Genomic DNA, 22,780 nt, shown 5'->3' with positions numbered 1-22,780 from the left:
TGATTCTGAGGCCTGACACCCTGGCATTCAGAGGTAAAAGAATTGCCATGACACCTGCTGGGTGTTTTCAAAGCACAGTACCAGTGCTACAGAGGATGCTGTTCCTTACCTCTATCTCACAGACGAAAGCATAGGCATGGAAATAGAACAGAGGCTCTGCCAAAAACGTACACTGATATTTCTTCCCAGCTTGGGGTAATTCAGTGATGATCTTCCAGCAAGTGTCTACAATTGAAAAACAACTCACATCAGCTGAGCCACACTCCCAAAAATCAGCATTACTGGAAAGTTTGCAGATGAAAACATTTTAATCTTTGCAAAGCCAATGATGAGAAGCTGAACTTTGTTTACCAATGTTAGAAGACAGCACAGCAAAATGATCACTACCTCTTTGGTCTACGCTGCCTGCTGCATCCAGTTACTAAGGAGATATAGAGGAGATGACCTCAATAATCAACTGTTTAAAGCAGATTTACAGGCTGTATTTTCACACAGTAACTTAACACAACAAAAATGTCCAAGTAAACTCAAAGCTTTGAAGTTAGCATTGCTCTCTGTAGAGTCCTGTAATCCTGAATGCATTTTTCAGAAGGTACCAGCCCATGTGCCCTTACAGACTATTAAATCAACTTACAAAACTACCTGAAAACCACAAATTCTCTGCTGCAGCATGCACCAGCATGGTAGCATGGGACAGATGCTGAAAAGTTTTACATTCATGGAATCATAGAATCAAGCAGGTTGGAAGAGACCTCCAAGAGCATCCAGTCCAACCTAGTACCCAGCCCTATCCAGCCAACCAGACCATGGCACCAAGTGCCTCATCCAGGCTTCTCTTGAACACCTCCAGGGACAGTGACTCCTCCACCTCCCTGGGCAGCCCATTCCAATGCCAATCACTCTCTCTGGCAAGAACTTCCTCCTAACATCCAGCCTAGACCTGCCCTGGCACAACTTGACACTGTGTCCTCTTGTTCTGTTGCTGGTTGTCTGGGAGAAGAGACCAACCCCCACCTGGCTACAGCCTCCCTTCAGGTAGTTGTAGACAGCAAAAAAATAATCTTTTATATTTCTCTGGCTACTTAAAAAAGTGGACATCTGAGGGGCACCAGTCCTAAACCTGTAATTAGTTCCCATTGCTATTATGCTGAATTCTTCCCATCAAATAAAGAGGCTTAAATAAAACAGCAAAAAAAGTACTGACTGAGGACCTAAAAGCATAAAGCCACTGGCATGAAGATTTTGCCAAACTGATACTAAGGGAAATTGGTGGATCTATTTGCATGGTCTGGCCTGTACTTAGTTTTTAAACTAACAATGACAATAATGTCACGCTGAGCTTGCTGATGGAAAATGCTGCAAGCAAAGTGTATTTTGTCCATTTTGCACTAAACTCTGAAAAACTCAGGTAGATACCAAGAATTAGAGCTGGCTTTAAAACAACCCCAACAAAAATGTTACCATATAAAACTCAGGCATTTAAAAAGACACCCATTTCCCTTGTTTCTCCTCTGCACCTGCTTTTTTACTGCAGTGGCCACAGGCTGTAATAAGACAGCAGTGTGGCTTCAAGCCTTGGTACAAAGGAAGCTCTGTCTGAGCCAGTTACTTATCCACATGACATGATAGGTCCCATTTCCTCCTCAGTCTTGCTTTCCCAGAGCAGTGACAGAAACCACATTGCAGAACTGTCAAGATTCTAAAATCTGATTGTTAATTGCCAATTACCTTGATTAAGTTTCCTAATTAAAAAAAAACGGGGGGGGGGGGGAGTAAAATATATTGGCCAAATATTTACCTGCTGTGCTCCAACATGATAAACTGGGCATCAAGCATCTTGCCTGCTCACAGATCCCATTCACATAAAACACAGGTCACACTGTCACAGTATCACCAAGGTTGGAAGAGACCTCACAGATCATCAAGTCCAACCCTTTACCACAGAGCTCAAGGCCAGACCATGGCACCAAGTGCCACGTCCAGTCCTGCCTTGAACAGCCCCAGGGACGGCGACTCCACCACCTCCCCGGGCAGCCCATTCCAGTGTCCAATGACTCTCTCAGGGAAGAACTTTCTCCTCACCTCAAGCCTAAATCTCCCCTGGCACAGCCTGAGGCTGTGTCCTCTCGTTCTGGTGCTGGCCACCTGAGAGAAGAGAGCAACCTCCTCCTGGCCACAACCTCCCCTCAGGTAGTTGTAGGCAGCAATAAGGTCTCCCCTGAGCCTCCTCTTCTCCAGGCTAACCAATCCCAGCTCCCTCAGCCTCTCCTCGTAGGGCTGTGCTCAAGGCCTCTCCCCAGCCTCGTTGCCCTTCTCTGGACACACTCAAGCATCTCAATGTCCCTCCTAAACTGCCCAGAACTGAACACAGGACTCAAGGTGTGGTCTAACCAGTGCAGAGTACAGGGGCAGAATGACCTCCCTGCTCCTGCTGGCCACACCATTCCTGATGCAGGCCAGGATGCCACTGGCTCTCTTGGCCACCTGGGCACACTGCTGGCTCATGTTCAGGCAGGTATCAATCAGCACCCCCAGATCCCTCTCTGTCTGGCTGCTCTCAGCCACTCCGACCCCAGCCTGTATCTCTGCATGGGGTTGTTGTGGCCAAAGTGCAGCACCCTGCACTTGGAGCTATTGAAGCCATCCCCTTGGACTCTGCCCATCTGTCCAGGCAGTCAAGGTCCTGCTGCAGAGCCCTTCTGTCCTCCAACTCAATCACATCTGCCCCCAGCTTGGTGTCATCTGCACACTTGCTGATGACTGACTCGATGCCCTCATCCAGATCATCTATGAAGATGTTAAAGAGCTCAAGGCCAGACCATGGCACCAAGTGCTCAGATGTTTCACTTCAGCTAAGGAAATTGCAGCCACAATCAATTATTTAACACAAATCTTTCTGTTATCTTTAAACAGTAGTTTGAAGTTTCTCTTCAAAGATTTATCTGTAGAAATGGCTGTAAAGATGCTTGGATTTAACTCAACATTTCCCAGGAGTGACTGAAGGTTGGCAAAGGCCATACCTGTCTACAAGAAGGGCTGAAAGGAGGATCTGGGGAACTACAGACTCTAGTAGTCTGTCTTCAGTGCCAAGGAAGATCAAGGAGCAGATCATCTTGAGTGCCATTATGCAGCAGGTGATCAGAAACAGTCAGCACTGGTTCTTAAAGGGCAGGTCTTGCTTGATCAGCTTGATCTTCTACAACAAGGTGACCCACTTAGTGACTGAGGGAAGGGCTCTGCATGTTGTTTATCTGGACTTCAGTAAAGCATTTGACAATGTTTCCCGTAGCAGCCTCCTGGTGAAACTGGCTTCTGGTGGCTCACATGGGTAAATGCTTTGCTGGGTAAAACAGTGACTGGTAGCTGGATCCAAAGAGTAGTAGGGAATGGAGTTAAATCCAGTTGGTGGTCAGTCACAAGTGATGTTCCCCAGGGCTCAATTCTGGGGCCAGTTCTCTTTAATATCTTTATCAATGATCTGGACAAAGAGAATCATAGAATCATAGAATCAACCAGGTTGGAAGAGACCTCCAAGATCATCCAGTCCAACCTATCACCCTGCCCTGTCCAATCAACTAGACCATGGCAGTAAGTGCCTCATCCAGTCTTTTCTTGAAGACCCCCAGGGACGGTGAAGATTGAAGCATCCTCAGTAAGTTTGCAGCTGGAGTGGAATGTTGATCTGCTTGAGGGTAGGAAGACTCTAGAGGGACCTAGGCAGGACCATGTGCAGTCCTAGGCACAAACACAAGTATCTTCCCAATTCTTCAGAAGGTTATGGGCAATCACTGACTGTGTGCACTCAATGACTGCATCTAAATGAAGGTGCAAAGTACATCTCCATTACATCTCTGAGATCTTACTACAAATACTGAAAGCTCCAGGCTAAGTTAAAGTGGGGACTAGATTGTGACTGCACAGGCAAAGCAGCAGGAGCCAAACCCCTCTGCTGTTCTGAGGGGGTGTTTTCCTGTAGTAGTTATAGCTGAAATTCAGCTAACAGCCCAAATTAACTGTGCAGCCCAATAAACAGTTGTGACATGAAATGCCAAGCAACAAATGTAACCATAACACTTCTTACAGCTAGGCATCACCCAGAGTACAAATTACCCTGGCTGTCACATCTGCATGCCCCTTTCCCCCCACCCAACCCTCTCTTTATTTTTCTTCTTTTAATTAATCACCTTTACTTGCTGTGCTCCCCTGGCTCCTCTATGCAGCAGTGCTATGAACGAGCCAGAAGTGCAGTTGGGAAAAGAAATGAAATGTTTGTAATTTTTTACTTAGTTCTGTTCTGTGACTCATTGTTCAACACAGAAAGTCGTTTTCTGCACAGAAATGTTCTGGCTCACCAGCTGAGAATAATCTAATTATTTTCCCTTCCATTACATTTAAAAGAAATTATATTTAAGAGTCCTTGCAGCCACTTTATCACACACACAACTCCTGCTGCATATCAGAAGGTGGCAGGCTGAACAGCTAGGGATTTCTGTATTCACTGTCAACCTATTTCAGGGACAGTCTCCAGAACAGAAAAGCATCAGACATCTGAGCCAGCAGTGTGCCCAGGTGGCCAAAAGAGCCAGTGGCATCCTGGCCTGCATCAGGAATGGTGTGGCCAGCAGGAGCAGGGAGGTCATTCTGCCCCTGTACTCTGCACTGCTTAGACCACACCTTGAGTCCTGTGTTCAGTTCTGGGCCCCCCAGTTTAGGAGGGACATTGAGATGCTTGAGCGTGTCCAGAGAAGGGCAACGAGGCTGGGGAGAGGCCTTGAGCACAGCCCTACGAGGAGAGGCTGAGGGAGCTGGGATTGGTTAGCCTGGAGAAGAGGAGGCTCAGGGCAGACCTTATTGCTGTCTGCAACTACCTGAGGGGTGGTTGTGGCCAGGAGGAGGTTGCTCTCTTCTCTCAGGTGGCCAGCACCAGAACGAGAGGACACAGCCTCAGGCTGTGCCAGGGGAGATTTAGGCTGGAGGTGAGGAGAAAGTTCTTCCCTGAGAGAGTCATTGGACACTGGAATGGGCTGCCCGGGGAGGTGGTGGAGTCGCCGTCCCTGGAGCTGTTCAAGGCAGGATTGGACGTGGCACTTGGTGCCATGGTCTGGCCTTGAGCTCTGTGGTAAAGGGTTGGACTTGATGATCTGTGAGGTCTCTTCCAACCCTGGTGATACTGTGAGACTGTGATCTGGCAAGATGTGATTGTCCCCTGGGAAGAAGCACACACTCATGTTTTGTCACCAGCAATATAATTCCAGCAAATTCTTCTGGGCAGTTGTGCTAGTTTGAGCCTAGCTAGAATGTTTTGGTGAGAAGAACTAGATTACAGGCTGTGGAAGGAAAACAAGGCTGATGTCTACCTCACTCATAGGCTTGCTGAGATGTATAAAAACAAAAATCCAAACATACATAGGGGAGTCTCCCATTGCCTTCTGGGGAGCTCTGAGCTGAATCTCACTCTCTAACCTCACCCTCCATTTTTTTTTGACTAATCCACTTTGCTTCCTAACCCCCTGGCCAAACCTCCATTCTGCCTTGGGGCTGGAGTAAGGTGAAGAGGGGTAGGGGGAAGGTGAAGTGGCGGTTGGGAGCCCCTCCTGGGGACTCAGGTTTCTGGGAGGGGAGTTGTGTTTCTATATTACCTTTTACCTTGTATATAACTATATATACTGTAAATATCTGCTTGTATATTCTGCTAAGCTGTAAATATAAGCTTCATTCAATTTCCAGAGCTGGCTGAGTCTAGTCTGGGTGATTTCCTAGGTTGGGGGGGGGGGGGGGGGGGGGGGTGTGGAGAACACCCAAAGCTTCACAACAGTCTAACACCAACTAGAACAAGATTGCTGTGCTAAAATTTCTCTCTGCTTCTCAAAGAACACCAAGGGATGACATCTGGGTGTTCATCATCATCACAGATAGCTCAGCAGGATTAATTCAGACTAGAGATAGCTACAGTTGATCTGATCTGGTGCAGATATCTTGTTAACAAACTCATTTAACACCGCAAGCTTCAACCCTTCCAAGCAGACATATCAGAAACCCGGACCTGAATCCTAACCTCAGCATCCAGTAACACCGTTGGGTAACCTCACTTTGAGGGTTGTTATTGATCAATCAATCACTCCACCTGAGCTACTGTTGTTACTGAGTAAAACAAGCACTTGAGTAGGACTTGAGCAAGAGGAAAGCAATACAAATGAAGAGCATCAACCAAACATAGTTCCATTTTCCTGCTGCAAAATAAGATGTTAAAAAATACCACCACAATAATGTTTTAATAGATATTCAGCTGTGTCATAGATATTCAGCTTTGTCATGGAGTTTTGGAGAAAAAACTGCAACTCTGTTCTATTGGGGAGGAAAAATTTAACAAGAAAAAAAAGAAAAGAGGTTATTTTTCCAATCTTTAAAAGCCCCAAAACGTCAGAAAGTCCTTGCATGCATAACTCTGCATTTCTAATAGGCTAATGCTACAAACACCCAGATATTTTCCCCAGTACTCTCCACTTTTGGCAGATAAAAAGGGAAGATAAGAAAGCTGTGATGTTCTTTTGACCTTCTACCAGAGGTAAGGACCACCTGACGATCTGAATTTCCCTTGCAAATCTGCTGGAGCAGCAATACTGAAACCTCACTGCTGGTGCCTGCTTTATCTCTGATTAGCCATCATTTGGGACAACTGTTCAACTGATGGAGCAAATGACTGCACTGAGTTGGCATTTCCTACTTCCCCATCACACAACTGTTTAGAATAATACCTCAGTGCAAGTTAAATGCACTTTTATTTCCCCTCTCTCACCCAATCCCTGAAGAATAAGAAAAAACTTCATACAAAGGTTTAATTTTATCTTATTGGTAAAGGATATTGTATATTATGATGAACAATACTAGGATTAAGGTGGTCTCAGCGAGGTGTTTGTGGCTCAAAATATACCTACAACGCTCAGAGATGTTTCTTGGCCAATAACATCTTTCACCTGATGGTAGGATTTCTCAGGGGGCTCCTGCAAAGCTGCCAAAACCAGCTCTAATGATCTGCTGTCTGTATCAAATACCAGCTGGCATTCCCTAGTTTTCCCTAGAGATGGCTGCATTTGTCTGTAGTAGACAGAGCAACCCATGAGTACTGTCTTTGAATCTTTGCTCTCTGAGAATGTGCACTGGAGTCGGGTTGCTGGAGTGATTGCAAGTATTACTTGTCATCTCCTCTGCCCTCATTATGTCTTTCTTTCACTAGCACATGCCAGTTTTAAATGGATCTAATCTTCTGTTTATTTACTGTAGTATGCAACCCTCAATGTGTGAGTGTGCTCAGGCAAACCTGCCTATTCTCTTCCCACTAAAGTCAGCTTTTCCTTTCTAGCATAAACCCCTTCACTTCTCTGTCCATGCTCTTTTCATGTAGCCCCAGACAACAGCCACTAGGAAAGCAGGATGAAAGTCTGGGATGCCTCTGACTAGCTTAACTACCTGATCCTATTTTGTTGTTAGAGTTGTTGCTCCAGTCGAGGAAGATGTGCAAAGCAGCTATAATGGAGTGTTCTGGTGATAATCAAACAATTAAGCCCTGCCTTGACATGGTAGAGCTGATTCAGAGCAGAACTTGCAGTGGTGGTAACAAAATGAAAATAGAATCTTAAATAGAACCATATCAGAAAGCAGTAGAAGTGATGGCATCTGGAGGCATTCTTCTCAGAGGAAAAGAGGAAGACATGAAAATCAGGGGGGCTGAGTACCACATTAATTTAGTTGAGGAAAGTTGGATCCACACCAGGATGATTCTTCTGATCTGTATATAGAATCATAGAATCAACCAGGTTGGAAGAGACCTCCAAGATCATCCAGGCCAACCTAGCACCCAGCCTTGTCCAATCAACCAGACCATGGCACTAAGTGCCTCATCCAGGCTTTGATTCAACACCTCTCCAGGGACGGTGACTCCACCACCTCCCTGGGCAGCCCATTCCAATGCCAATCACTCTTTCTGGCAACAATTTCCTCCTAACATCCAGCCTAGACCTTCCCCTGGCACAACTCGAGACTGTGTCCCCTTGTTCTGTTGCTGGTTGCCTGGCAGAAGAGACCAACCCCACCTGGCTACAACCTTCCTTCAGGTAGTTGTAGACAGCAATGAGATCTCCCCTGATCTTCCTCTTCTGCAGGCTGCACACCCTCAGCTCCCTCAGCCTCTCCTCAGAGGGCTCTGCTCCAGGCCTCTCACCAGCTTTGTCACCCTTCTCTGGTTATAGATATAACCTCCCATAAAAAGTCTGACTAGAAAATGAATTAAAAGAAAGCTGAAGCAAGCAGGTACTCACTGCAAATGTTTTGCCAGATAGGAGGTATTTTTAAAGGAATTAGGCTGGACCAGCAGTAGGTTGTACACACACTGGAGGAGAAAAACCCCAAGCAAGCTGCAGTAACCATTACAAAAGCTGGAATTTTTTTTTAGGCAGTAAGAAGTCATTGGTATGCCACCTTGATTTTAGAAAATCACCTATCAAAGCTGCAGTAGCTGTGCATAAGCACCTCTAATACAGCCAAAGATAGAAGCTGGAATTACAGGAGCTGCACTGAAGTCCTGGCCACCAGGTGCCCATGCTTAGTTCACAAAAAGCACATTCAAAGAACCCTTTCAGACATTACTAGAACTATCATAGAATCATAGAATCAACCAGGTTGGAAGAGACCTCCAAGATCATCCAGTCCAACCTAGCACCCAGCCCCATCCAATCAACTAGACCAACTAGACCATGGCACTAAGTGCTTCATCCAGTCCCCTCTTGAAGACCCCCAGGGATGGTGACTCCACCACCTCCCTGGGCAGCCCATTCCAATGCCAATCACTCTCTCTGGGAAGAACTTCTTCCTAACATCCAGCCTATACCTACCCTGGCACAACTTGAGACTGTGTCCCCTTGTTCTATTGCTGGTTGCCTGGGAGAAGAGGCCACCCCCCACCTGGCTACAATGCCCCTTCAGGTAGTTGTAGACAGTAATAAGATCACCCCTGAGCCTCCTCTTCTCCAGGCTAAACACCTCCAGCTCCCTCAACCTCTCCTCATAGGATTTGTGCTCCAGGCCCCTTACCAGCTTTGTTGCCGTTCTCTGCACATGTTTCAGCACCTCAACATCTTTCTTGAATTGAGGGGCCCAGAACTGGACACAGTACTCAAGGTGTGGCCTGACCAGTGCTGAGTACAGGGGCAGAATAACCTCCCTTGTCCTACTGGCCACACTGTTCCTGATGCAGGCCAGGATGCCATTGGCTCTCTGTCCTACAGCAAATGTGAATTTCACTTGCACAGTGTCTGGCTCTGGAAAAATACAGTCTCCACCTCGATGGATAACTGGGACACTGCCTCTTTCACGCAGAAAAAAGTCCCTCTGCATTCTTGTTTTGAGGACCTCAAGTGGCCAACGACATTCTCGGTCTTACTAATGCTGTAAAAACAGTGTGTGCTGAATAGTGCAGATTTGCCACTTCTGTTTCAGCTTATTGTTGCAGTGTCTCTATTTTTAACATCTGCAACAACAACAGTCATGCCAGTGGCTGCCATTCCCTCTCTCTTTGGGAAAACACACTCTGTCCCTAAAATTGTGCTCCCTGTTGTGTTCTCCTAAGCAGTATCCACTATCCTGGTAGCTATCCCCAGGCTGCAGCAGCAATTTCTGAGGTCAGTGGCAGCACACAAAACCCAAAGCTTCTTATGCAAAGTATAAAGTTAACACTTCAAGAGCTTACCCCACTGGTGATTCCAAGCATAAGAAAGACAAAAGTGAATGAAGAGGCAGGAGGGTGAGAATTCACAAGCACTGGGACTCAGATAGGAAGCTCAGCTCTTCAAGATATCCTCACTGCAAAATGAGTAGGAAACAACCTTAATTAATTACAAGCTTTAATCCAGATGACACAGTCTCAAACTGCACCAAGGCAGATTTAGGGTGAACATTAAGGAAGAAATTCTTCATGGAAAGAGTGATTGGCCATTGGAATGGGCTGTCTGGGGAGATGGTGGAGTCATCATCCCTGGAGCTGTTTAAAAGGAGGCTGGATGAGGCACTTAGTGCCATGGTTTAGTTAATTAGAAGGGTTAGGTGATAGGTTGGACTCGATGATCCTAGAGGTCTTTTCCAGCCTGGTTAACTCTGTGACTTGTGTAAGCAAGACACAGTCTGTGTCCTGCTGGGATATACCTGGTACTAAGTAGAATAAGTATCAAGGGTAACACATTGTATGATACACGCTTGGAAAGAAAGGGTTTCCTTGTACCAAAAGGAAAGTCTGAGGACTGTGCTACATCCTAAGAAATGAGTACTTAGATTTATGTTAAAATATTTAATCTGGCTTTCCTGTTCAGGCAAATGTCCTTAATTAATCAAATTACAAGGTAAGAACATTGCTCGTGCAGGTCTCATTTGTCAGTGCGTACATGAATTGTGCATCTGGAATCCTAACAACCACCAGTGGCAGGTGTTTGAGGAAGCTGTTGACAGTTACTCAAAAATAAATTATCATAAAGAGAATGGAGCAACACTTGACAGCTACCAAAATTGTTACAGTGCCACAGGAAAATGATAACATGGCTAACAAGGAGAAATTACACTTCCTTGATTTCAATTCAAGAGAGATATTGAGGTGCTGGAACGTGTCCAGAGAAGGGTGATGAAGCTGGAACACAAACCCTATGAGGAGAGGCTGAGGGAGCTGAGGGTGAGCAGCCTGGAGAAGAGGAGGCTCAGGGCAGAGCTCATTGCTGTCTACAACTACCTGAAGGGAGGCTGTAGCCAGGTGGGGTTGGTCTCTTCCACCAGGCAACCAGCAACAGAACAAGGGGACACAGTCTTGAGTTGTGCTGGAGGAAGTATAGGCTGGATGTTAGGAGGAAGTTGTTGCCAGAGAGAGTGATTGGCATTGGAAAGGGCTGCCCAGGGAGGTGGAGTCGCTGTCCCTGGAGGTGTTCAAGAAGAAACTGGATGAGGCACTTAGTGCCATGGTCTGGTTGACTGGACAGGGCTAGGTGCTAGGTTGGCCTGGATGATCTTGGAGGTCTCTTCCAACCTGGTTGATTTTATGCTTCTATGTTTGCAGTAATTGTTTTCTTTTCAATAACTCTAATGCCCTGCAGAACCTTCTGCATGATTTGCACATTTTACTGTAGAGAAAGTGGCCATTCTGAAATGCAACATTAAGGCTCTAACATGAAGAGATGGGAAGTGTGAACAGACATCAAATAATTGTCCCAAACTTTGCTGATTGTTCCATGTCAAACAATGTCCACACATTGTGAAGTACTCTGAAATCACAGAATCATAGACTCAACCAGGTTGGAAGAGACGTTCAAGCTCATCCAGGCCAACCTAGCACCCAGCCCAAGTCAGTCAACCAGACCATGGCACTAAGTGCCTCAGCCAGGCTTTTCTTGAACACCTCCAGGGACGGTGCCTCCACCACCTCCCTGGGCAGCCCATTCCAATGCCAATCACTCTCTCTGACAATAACTTCCTCCTAACACCCAGCCTGTACCTACCCCTGCACAACTTGAGACTGTGTCCCCTTGTTCTGTTGCTGGTTGCCTGGAAGAAGAGACCACCCCCCACCTGGCTACAGCCTCCCTTCAGGTAGTTGTAGACAGTAATAAGATCACCCCGAGCCTCCTCTTCTCCAGGCTATGATGAAAAGCAAACTGATACCCTCTGGGGCTGCAGAGATATATCATATTTTGCATCTTCTGAAGCACAGCCAGAAGCTCATCTTGGCAGCTAGCTGTAAAATCCGAACTGAGTCTACCAAACTAAAAGAAACTGCTTCAGTTTCTCTTTTAGAAAGGGAGAAGAGTTTTACACTGGACTACATTATTTTTTCTCTTCCTTTCAATAGTTAAAATTTACTTAGCTCTATTCTCACAGCTGATCACAGATGATGAATTTTTCTAATCTTTTTTTCTTTACCAAAGAGTAAAAAGACACTGAAGTAAAGGCTACAGCTGACAATTGCCACTAAGATGAGACTGAAGTACTTCAAACTGAGTATCTCTGAATGAAAGATGAGATCTTAATTATTATAGCCCTTTATTACATACTCAGAATTACCAATGCAATAGTTATCTGATACTCTTCAGCAATTTCAGATCATTAGGAAATATCCTCTCCCATTACAGACAACAATGCTGAAGTAATGTGAGGCATACTTTTTCTTCTAATATATGACACCAAGCAGCTAAACTCAGTATTCATGGAATGGTTTAGGTTGAAAGAGACCTCAAAGATCATCCACTTCCAACCCCCTGCCATAGGCAGGGACATCTCCCACTAGAACAGGTTGCTCAAGGCCTCATCCAACCTGGCCTTGAATATTTCCAGGGAGGGAGCAGCCACAACCTCCATGGGCAACCTGTGCCAGTGTCTCACCACCCTCGCTGGAAAGAATTTCCTCCTAACATCTACTTTTAAACTTTTCCTCTGCCAGTTTAAACCCATTACTCCTCATCCTGTCATTAGTCACTCCCCAGCCTTCCTGTAGGTCCCTTTCAGATACTGGAAGGCCACTACAAGGTTTCCTCGAAGCCTTCTCTTCTCCAGGCTGAAGAGCCCCAGCTCTTGTAGCCTGTCCTCATAGCAGAGGTACTCCAGCCCTCTGAGCACCTTCGTGGCCCCCTCTGGACTCACTCCAACAGTTCCATGTCCATCTTGTGTTGTGGGCTCCAGAACTGTGGTTACCTTACTTTGCCTTCCATAGAACTCCTAGAAAATCCTACTTTTGTTTTGTTTTATCTCTTTTTCACCTACCATAATTTTTGAACTAATAATCATTTTTTAATTAATTAATGGATTGGGATGAGTTGAGAGTCAAACCTGGATCTTGGAAAATCACCTGTTTAGAGATGGAGGATTCTTGGTAGCTTGAGAAGGACAGGTGGTACATCCATTTTCAAGAACTGCAAATTAAATGGTTAAAAAAAAGCCTGAAACTACGTCAATGCATGCAATAAAAAATATGTCTTTAAGGCTGGATCATTTCAGAATAACTCCTGTTGCAAATAGCTTCCACTATCTTCTGTGAGTTATGATTATATATGGGCTGCCCAGGGAGGTGGTGGAGACACCGTCCCTGGAGGTCTTCAAGCAAAGCCTGGATGAGGCACTTGGTGCCATGGTCTGGTTGGCTGGATAGGGCTGGGTGCTAGGTTGGCCTGGATGATCTTGGAGGTCTCTTCCAACCTGGTTGATTCTATGATTCTATTTATGCTCAACTTGCTGTACTCAAAATCCTCACCTTTCATCAGTACTTTCCAGAATGATGTTCACCATAAGCCTTATTTTCCAGTAACTGTCTCAAGCTGACCATGTGGCAGAGCCCCATCCCACACTGAATACTGCAGGGTATCCATCCTTCCATCACAGAGCAATACTTCACTGCTTCACCCACTTGGATTTGCGAGCCACAAGTTGCACTCTTCAAACACTGACTCTGTGTAGAATGAGTTTTGTGACATACCTGTAAAACAGTAGATGCTAATTGAGGAGATGTTTATCTTGCAGGAGTGTTAAATGATGCCATCACCTAGCACAAATGATGGTGTGGTTCAGGCCTAAATTAGCAATTAGAACTGAGGAGATGCAGTAGCAGATACATTTGTCAGTGGAGACACAGAGCAATGGACCAGCTTTGGGCCACTGTGCTTCCCACATGACAATAATGTCTGACTTCTGCTTCGGACAGTAGTTCAAGAAGCCACAGAGTGAACTATTTCAGGCCATACAGCCTTTTCTAGTGGTGCTTTTGCCACTTCAATGAATACCATCTGTTAGCAAAAAAACCCCAAACTTTTAAAAAACCTAAACAACCAAAACCTGTCATTTTAATGACTTCATCTAACACAGCTTAAACTAAGAAATAAAAAAGTATTGATCAAAAGATGGCTGCTGAACACTATGTAGGGAAGGAATTGAGATGCAGGGCTGCCCAGGGAGCTGGTGGAGTCACCATCCCTGGAGGTGTTCAAGAAAAGACTGCATGAGGCACTTAGTGCCATGGTCTAGTTGATTAGATAGGGATGGGTGCTAGGTTGGACTGGATGATCTTGGAGGTCTCTTCCAACCTGGTTGATTCTATGACTCTACAAAAAGAAGGGAAGGTAACCTCCTGTTGCGGAGGGCAGAAATAATTCGTGGCCGAGTCGAAAATTTATCAAAAATAGATATTTTTTATTTTTACAAAACCCGCCCCCACAACTATATATACAAAGGTTAATTTCGTTTGATAAACAGGTTAAGTTGCATGAGAATTCTACGAGGATACCATTAATAATCTGACTATATATATTTGGAAGTCAGTTTTTGGAAAAGGCTTTAGCTATTAATTAATAGCGGTTTTCTTACTAAATTAAGCTAAGCCAAATAACTCACTCAGGCTGGCTCGTGCGGTCTGTCTTCCTCCTCCAGCGGCTGCAGGAGTCGTTAAGGGTCGTTAAGGGTCGTTAGGCAGACAAAGGTGTGCCTAACACCAAGGCAAGTCCTTTGGTCTCTCCGCAGTCCAGGCACAGGAGAGTGAGCGAACTCGTCCAGGCACAGGCAAAATCCAAAGCGGGAACCCCAAAGGCGGGAAGACCCCCAATATTTATACCCTTCGCTAGACAAAGGGCAGAGTTACCACACTTTAGGCGCGAAAGCGCACGGCCAATCCCAGCCTGGCTCCAGCGCGGGAACTCACGGGGCAGTCGCCGCCCCCTTCTCGGCTGCAGGGCAGGCGAGGGGGGGGGGGAAACCAGGCGGCTTTTCCCCTTTCCCCCCGAAGTCCGGGCAGGAGAGGAATTTAGGGGTACAGGACTCCAGGACATCCCACCCCGGTGGTAATGAGCATCTTTGTCTAGAACTTGAGTGACAGGTGATCCCCCTTCAATTTAGGAACCTATTAATATATATATATGGCTTAGCCTTTTCGAACATTAACAATATGTAACACATTAATCGCCCCAACAATATTTAACAATACTTAACAAGGCTTAACAATAGCCCAAACAGTATTAATAAAGCTACACAGTCAATTTGAAGATTGCTCTGTTCCTGGTAGAGCAACCAAGTTCATGGCAGAGCCTTAGATGCTCTGAGTCCATGGCTGGAGGTCACAGTCCGTGGGTCCGGATGCCATCATCCACTGGCCACCCCGGTGATATGACTCCATCTCTCGTGTAGCTGGCTCTCCTTTTCCCAGGTGCTGGTCAGGTGGTCAGGAACTGGTCCTCTGCCTCGACCTTAACCTGTAAGGAGACAAAATCTGCCTCGGCCTATAAAGGCCAGGCTTGACAATTAATAATTGGGGACGATCCACCGTGCACTGATCCGGTGGCCTTTTCCATTTGCATCTAGGGCTTCCCAGGCATATAAGCCTCTGGGTTTACCCAGTGTCATTGGCACCACCCCTATAGAGGGTAGCCTGACAAGCACAGGTTGGCCCACTTGCATCTGGGACAAGGATTTATCCTTAATTCCCCCTGGCACAAGGTCACTGTCCACTACAGGCTCAGCTGGGCAGAAGGCCTTAACCTTGGGGCTTCCATAGCTTCCCCAACGATTATTGACTGTAAAGACTGCTTGGGCCAAACGCGAGTCCCAGCCACCCTTAGACACATTTGCATGTCTTTTTATCAGGCCATTTGCCCTCTCGACAATGCCATTTGCCTGGGGGTAATACGGGGTATGAAACACCCATTTCACCCCTTCACTACGTGCCCAGTCTTGCACTGAGGTTGCAGTGAAGTGCGATCCATTGTCGCTCTGGATGCACTCAGGCATTGGCAAGATGCCAAACCAGTGTTTGAGAGTCTCAACAGTTTGAGCTCCCGAGGCTGCACTGGTGGCAGTGGCCATGGTTAGACCAGAGACCACTTCTACGCCAACCAGTATGTATTTTTTCCCATGCGATGGCTTGAGGGGTCCCACATAATCCACCTGCCAGGTGTTCCAGAGACTTTTGTCCTGGCGGATATGCTGGGCTGGTGCAAGGTTTGGGTGGTTGGCCTTCAGCCTTATCTGGCATTGTGGACAGGCTGAAACAATGGTCTCACATGTTGAGAGTGAGACTGGCCATCCCCGAGACCTGCACTCATAGTAGAGATCAGCTTTGCCTGAATGTCCCCTTTTAAGGTGCAACCATTCAGCTAATCTCTCCCAATCCTTTTCCCCACTGCCCACTACATGGATACGTGCCAGGTAGTCAGCCTGCTGATTCCATTTTGCAGCAGGGGTTTCCTTATTAGAGTGCCCTTTGACCCACCCCACCTTGATGGGTCTCGACCGGCCTATCTCCAGCAGTCTCTGCCAATCTCCAGCTCTCCAGACCTTGGTGCTGCCAATCTCCCATTGATTTGCCTCCCATTGGCAAATCCACTCCGTAGCTCCCTTAAAGGTGGCATAGGAGTCTGTGTAGATGGCTTTGGCACCATTTTCTACAGCTAACATGAGGGCCCGCAGTTCACCCACTTGAGCACTGCCTTCACCCTCCTCAGTAACAGTCCTGCCTGTACTGATTTCTAAAGCTGCTGCTTTGTAGTGCCACTGTGAGCCCACTCTCTGGGAAGAGGCATCGGTGAACCACACTCCCTCAGTGTCAGAGTCTGTGGTTATCTCTGGAGCTACATCTATTGGAGATGGCTTATAGGGCTGTCCCAGTAAAGTTGTATCTGGATTTACTGGTTGCTGGAGTTTGGACACCTTGGCTGGGCCCTCTCTTAGAGGCATGAGCTGGGCAATTCCCTCTAAGTAGGCATACCACTTCCTTACAGTGGATTTTTGGGCTATCCCCTCTGGTGGAGGGGATCCCTTGAGAATTGGTTTAAGCAGGAGGAAAGGTCCTTGCACCACAATATCCTGTGTGGTGCGAAGCTTCTCTGCCTCCTTAACAGCCCTTGTAAGGGAAAGGAGCCCCTTTTCCCATTCAGAATACCTCCTCTCAGTGTCCTTGAACGCTGTAGAGGAAAACAACAGGGCTCTAGTGGGGCCTTTAGGTCCCTTCTGATAGATTCCACAATAGGAAGCGTGTTCAGAGAAGCCCCATTCTGCCCTTAAGGGATCCTGTGGGTGTAGTGGGCCCAGTTTCTGGTAGGCCTTTAACTCGTCCTTAAGGGTTTTAAGGCTCTCACCGTGTTTTGCTGTCCAATCCCAGGCCTTGTGCTTTTTCAGCAGATCATACAGTGGCCTGGCAATCACCGAGAAGCCGGGAATATGCTTCCTCCAATATCCAAGGGTTCCCAATAACTTCTGCAGTTCCTTTTTGTTCCCGGGGATTTGGCCCTTTTCAATTTCCTCCAGGGTGTCAGCAGGCACTGCCACTGCTCCTGCTATCCACCAGGCCCCAAGGAATTTGATTTCCTGTCCTGGGCCTTGGCACTTGGCAGAGGGGATGTCTAACCCATTCTGGGTCAGCAGTTCCCAGATGGCTTTTGCTACGGAGCCCACCTGGTCTTTGTTGTCCCCACCCACTAATATGTCATCTATATATTGATAAATGACAATGCCTTCTGGGACCTTGATAGTGTCCAGAAGCACTGCCAGTGCATTGTGGGCAATGGTAGGAGAGTGCTTGTACCCCTGGGGTAAACGGTTAAAGGTGTACTGAATCCCCTGCCAGGTAAAAGCAAACTGAGGCTTATCCTCCTCTCTCAGGGGAATCATGAAAAACATATCCCGGATGTCCAGGGCAGCCATCCACGAGTGGGATGCAGCCTGAATGGCTGTGACCACTGAGGTTAGGCTAGGCACTGCTGCTGCGAGGGGAGGAGTATTAGCATTCAGCTTCCTATAATCTATTGTTAGTCTCCAGCGCCCATCCGGTTTTTTAACGGGCCAGACCGGGGAATTATATGGAGAGTGAGTCCTACAGATTATCTGTCTCCTCTCCAAGTCGGCAATCACCTCAGAGATGCCTTGCCTGGCTGTTGCAGGTAAGGGATATTGAGATGCATAGGTGATGCCAGCTTGAGGTAACGCTGGAGCCAACTGCAAGGTGTTTACATGGGCTGTTCTCACCTTCCTTGACTCCACCCCGTAGGCACCGAAGCTCCAAAGAGAGCCGTTTGGAAGATGCCACCTCTTGCCAGCCAGCACATCAAAACCCAATATATTCCCCGGGTAGGGGCTTAAGGCAACTTCCACCAAGGTGCTGCGTTTGTCCCCTGGGAGCCACACCCTTGTTTTAGCTAGGTAGCAGCTATCAGGTGCCCCTGTAACACCTTGTATTCTTATCCTTTTACGGGATGGATATATCCCCAGGCTCTTTGCCAATTCTAAGTTTAAAACACTAATTTGAGCACCTGTGTCAATTAGGAATTTTACGGCCGTTCTACCGGGTCCAGTCGGGATTAGGATAAAGGGCTCATCGTTGTCAGACCATTGACAGATGTTTACAAAGCGGTGACAGAGGCCTGACGCAGTCACCGCCTCATTTAGTTTTTTGACTCCTGCCGGGAAGGCAAGGAAGAGTTAACCTTCCTGCCCGGAGAAGCAGCTGAAACAGTCGCGGGGGGGCTGCCGCGTCTGGGCGTGCCGCTCCCGGAGCCACCGCTGGGCGAGCCGCTGCCGCTGGCCCTGGCGCGGCTGCCTCTGGATTTTGCAGCCGATTTCTGAAGGCACCGCACTAGATCCTTCAGCTGCCAGTCTGCCAGCTGCCTTAAAACAGTTTTTGGTACCCCTAAAGTCAGGGCTTGTCTATACCAGCTGTTCTTTTCTCTGGGTCTCCAGTCACTCTGTGGGTCTCTGCCCCTTCCCCTCGGGGAGAAGCCTGAAGGACCGGTCCCCCTGGGGGGGCAGTCCTGCACTGGCCGGACCTGCCTGCGCAGAGTCCTGGGATTTTCTGGGGGAGAAGCACGAGACTGTCTCTCCCCAGCCCCTTTTCCTTCAGGAGACCCAAACCCAAACTGCAGCCCGTGGGCATTCAAGTCAGTTAACAGTTCAGCCCAAGTCATTACGTGCTCTTTAGCACCGTCCTCTGAATTCTCTGCAATCACACGTTCAATTTTCTCAACATTCTTCATTAGTTGGATTTGCAGAGTTGCTGGCAAACCCTTCATAATAGGGTGCAGTCTCTCCGGGTCCACAGGGGCATAAAACGGGCAATCGTAATGTCCCTTATCATAGATAGCCTGGACACAGGCAAGTCTGCGGAGAGCAGTGATGAGCTCAGAGGAGCTGGTGACCTTTAGTTCCGTCGGCTCCCCCCGGTAGGCTGGACGGACACTGCTTGCCCAGTAGGCTATCCGAGCGGTGAGGCTGTGTGTCCCCTCGGGTTCCCGTGTCAGGAACACATCGTCCCCCCAGTCTCCAGCAGCTTCCTGCGAGTCTAGAAGGACCCGGTCCCCACCGGCTCGGGACACTCGATACACATAGTCAGCGACTGAGTCCCCAGGATCTCTCGCATATTTGACTTGTAAGTCACTGAGCTGTGCATCTGTAAACTGTTTTTTGATCACGGTGGTCCCTGCACCGCCTTTTCTGCCCTTCACGGACTCAGTCCTTATAACAGGCAACACGTGCCTCTGCACCGCGGCGCCCTCCTCACCGGAGCTCTCTTCATCGCTAGCTACGGGAGAGTCCGGTCGGGACCTGCGCTTTCTGCGCGGCTTTGAGGCTTTCTGCCGCGCAGAGGCATGTGCAGAGGAATTCTCTGAGTCTCTGGCAGAGTCTTTTGTGCCTGGTTTCGGGGAACTCCTCTCCCCCGAAGAGCCCCTCGGGGCATTCTCTGCCTTTCTCCCCGATTCCCGCGAATCACTCCATTCAAATTCAGACACGGAGACCGAAGAGGTGGTGTCTGCAGGCGTTACAAGCCTTTCTTTCATCCGGGCAGTCAGTGCCGCGGTCAGGCTCTTTGTCTGCGCCAGCATGCTTTCCCAGATACTTTGGCATTTAGCTTTTTCGGCTAATAAATCCTTTTCCAAGGCCTGAATTCTTTTTTCATAATTTTCAAATTCGGCCAGAGTCTGGGTCACGACTGACCCCAGAACAACAGAGAAATGCTCCGTTGGAGACTCAGAAATCACAGGGTCTGAGCGCTCAGCTAATTTCTCCAGGATTTTCTCCGGATTTTTACAATTTTTCTGAGCCCAAATTAAATCAAGCCCTGTGATTAGGCATCCCTTTTCTTGTAGAAATTCTATGATTGAACTACCCTGCATACACTGCGCCATAATGTTGCGGAGGGCAGAAATAATTCGTGGCCGAGTCGAAAATTTATCAAAAATAGATATTTTTTATTTTTACAAAACCCGCCCCCACAACTATATATACAAAGGTTAATTTCGTTTGATAAACAGGTTAAGTTGCATGAGAATTCTACGAGGATACCATTAATAATCTGACTATATATATTTGGAAGTCAGTTTTTGGAAAAGGCTTTAGCTATTAATTAATAGCGGTTTTCTTACTAAATTAAGCTAAGCCAAATAACTCACTCAGGCTGGCTCGTGCGGTCTGTCTTCCTCCTCCAGCGGCTGCAGGAGTCGTTAAGGGTCGTTAAGGGTCGTTAGGCAGACAAAGGTGTGCCTAACACCAAGGCAAGTCCTTTGGTCTCTCCGCAGTCCAGGCACAGGAGAGTGAGCGAACTCGTCCAGGCACAGGCAAAATCCAAAGCGGGAACCCCAAAGGCGGGAAGACCCCCAATATTTATACCCTTCGCTAGACAAAGGGCAGAGTTACCACACTTTAGGCGCGAAAGCGCACGGCCAATCCCAGCCTGGCTCCAGCGCGGGAACTCACGGGGCAGTCGCCGCCCCCTTCTCGGCTGCAGGGCAGGCGAGGGGGGGGGGGGAAACCAGGCGGCTTTTCCCCTTTCCCCCCGAAGTCCGGGCAGGAGAGGAATTTAGGGGTACAGGACTCCAGGACACCTCCTACATCTGCAATAGCTGGAAATGGCCACAATGGGAGCACCACTTCAATCTCTATGCTTAGGCAATCAATGGAGTTTTTTGCTCCTAGTTCCATAACAGAAATCTGTTGTATTTAAATGAAAGAGGTGATTCTTCTTGAAGTCACAACTAGCTGTTACTACTTGGAAGGCAACGGGAATTCCAGTTACCCTCCACATGTTCAGAGTACTTCCAGCTCCTGCTTTCTGAATGAACATAGAAATCAGGTAAATTAATCCATTTTAAAAGCCAGAGTCTCCCCTTACCTTATAGTTTCTGAGTCTTAGTTACTTACTCATTAGCAAGACAGTAGGTACAGTAGAGCAAATTTGTGAAGCTGTCATTTATTGCTCTGACACACTGCAGGTTTGAATGTTGTTTTACATGATGTTTTCCTTCCGAAAGGGCTGCTTGAATCATTTTGATTTGGAAATGCAACATCATTTACAGACTCAGTGCTGGCAACTTGGGCTTCTCTTGATGGTTCCTTAGGTACTTCTATTGTCCCATCACAGCTGCATTCAAATGCTTTAGAAACACCTATAAACCGAAGCGATGGCATTGGTTACCCTTGCTTCTTTCACAGGAGGAGTATCTTTTTCGTTGTGTGATTATGTTTGTGTGGAAAAAAGAAAGAACCCAGGAGGAAATGGTCAGGAAAAAGCTGTTTACCTATGATAGGAGCCTAACCTACATTGCTTCCACAGCCCCGGAATCTGCACAGAGGTTTTCCTCTTGCCTCACACTTCACCACTGCATTTTTACAGCAAAACTGTCCTGGGGATATTCTATGATTCTATGAAAAGAAGTCAAGCCAGCACTGCAAAGGATTTTGAGAGTTAAGGCAGAGACCTTGAACTGCACTTTGCATTAAGGAGACAGTCCTCAGGGTAGAACATCAGGCTGATGTGCTCACGGTAATGACTGTTGCTAAGCGAAGGGAACTGATAGCTTCTTTTGTACCAAAGTTTTCAGGATGTGTGGCCTCGCTGAATGGTCTGGAGGTCAGGAATGCATAGGTCATCCTGGTCAGACCCAGGCCCAATTGAATGGGACATCTCTTATGGCAGATGGAAAGGGGAAATTTGCTGCCATGGTTGTAGGCATCTGCAGCAGCAAGGAGTTCAAAAGGAGCGCAAGACTGCATGCACTCCTATCCTAGTCCCATGCTTCCCCACTCCAACCTCTCAACATTTACCTTTCCTTAAAGCCTGCAGCAGTAGGATGTCTTGACATAGAACAACCTCGGCCCTGCCAAATTAGACTTAAAAGAAAGTCAATCAAGAAGCCATGCTGTAAATGTGTAACACAGAGGAGGAAGCAAGCTGATCTGGTTTATGACCTGCTATCTCTTTGTCTTTACTTGTTTCATCACATCTCCCAGTCTCTTCATACTCCGGAGAAGTGTCAGGATGCAGAAGACAGTCACAGATGATGGCTGAGCCAATCTACAGATCTAGTACTACTGTAGTGCCAACATCTCTGTTCCTTTTCTCTGCCACACAGTCACTCCCATCATCTGTGCTTGTTATAATTGTTATGTTTAGAAACCAGTTCAGTTCACTAAACTGAAAGAAAACTATTATCTAATGGCACATTACTTTTCTATCAAAAGCAGCCCTTGTCAGGTCAGTAAATGACAGAATTGCAGAGCTGTACGCAGGAGAGAAGGATACAAGGATGGGAACCTGCTCTTACCATAGAGCTGAGAGTTTAAACTGTACCTGAGCCCTCTGACAATGCTCAGGGCAGGAGCTTTGATCACCAGAGAGCTGTCTAAGCACAGAGAGGTTTCCCTTGTTCAGTCTAAGAAATAAGGGCTGACCCACTTCAGAATGTTTCCTTTACGCTTGTACAGCTCTGGGAAATAGGACAGATGAACGAGC

The 22,780-nt window shown here is 47.2% G+C and overlaps 1 long non-coding RNA gene across 1 annotated transcript; it reads right to left on the bottom strand.

Annotated features, from left to right (window-relative positions):
• Positions 1–203: 203 nt before the first annotated feature.
• LOC135183715 (uncharacterized) lies at positions 204–13,489 on the bottom strand. The gene is made up of 3 exons (XR_010305681.1): positions 13,274–13,489; positions 9,743–9,855; positions 204–225 (listed from the first exon to the last, which is right to left on the bottom strand). It is a non-coding gene; the product is annotated as an uncharacterized LOC135183715 (long non-coding RNA).
• Positions 13,490–22,780: the final 9,291 nt, after the last annotated feature.

The sequence above is a fragment of the Pogoniulus pusillus genome, chromosome 19 (assembly GCF_015220805.1).
Source record: "Pogoniulus pusillus isolate bPogPus1 chromosome 19, bPogPus1.pri, whole genome shotgun sequence".
Classification (NCBI taxonomy): domain Eukaryota; kingdom Metazoa; phylum Chordata; class Aves; order Piciformes; family Lybiidae; genus Pogoniulus; species Pogoniulus pusillus.
The sequence above is the reverse complement of the archived record's forward strand: the minus strand, read 5'-3'. Positions and strand labels throughout refer to the sequence as shown.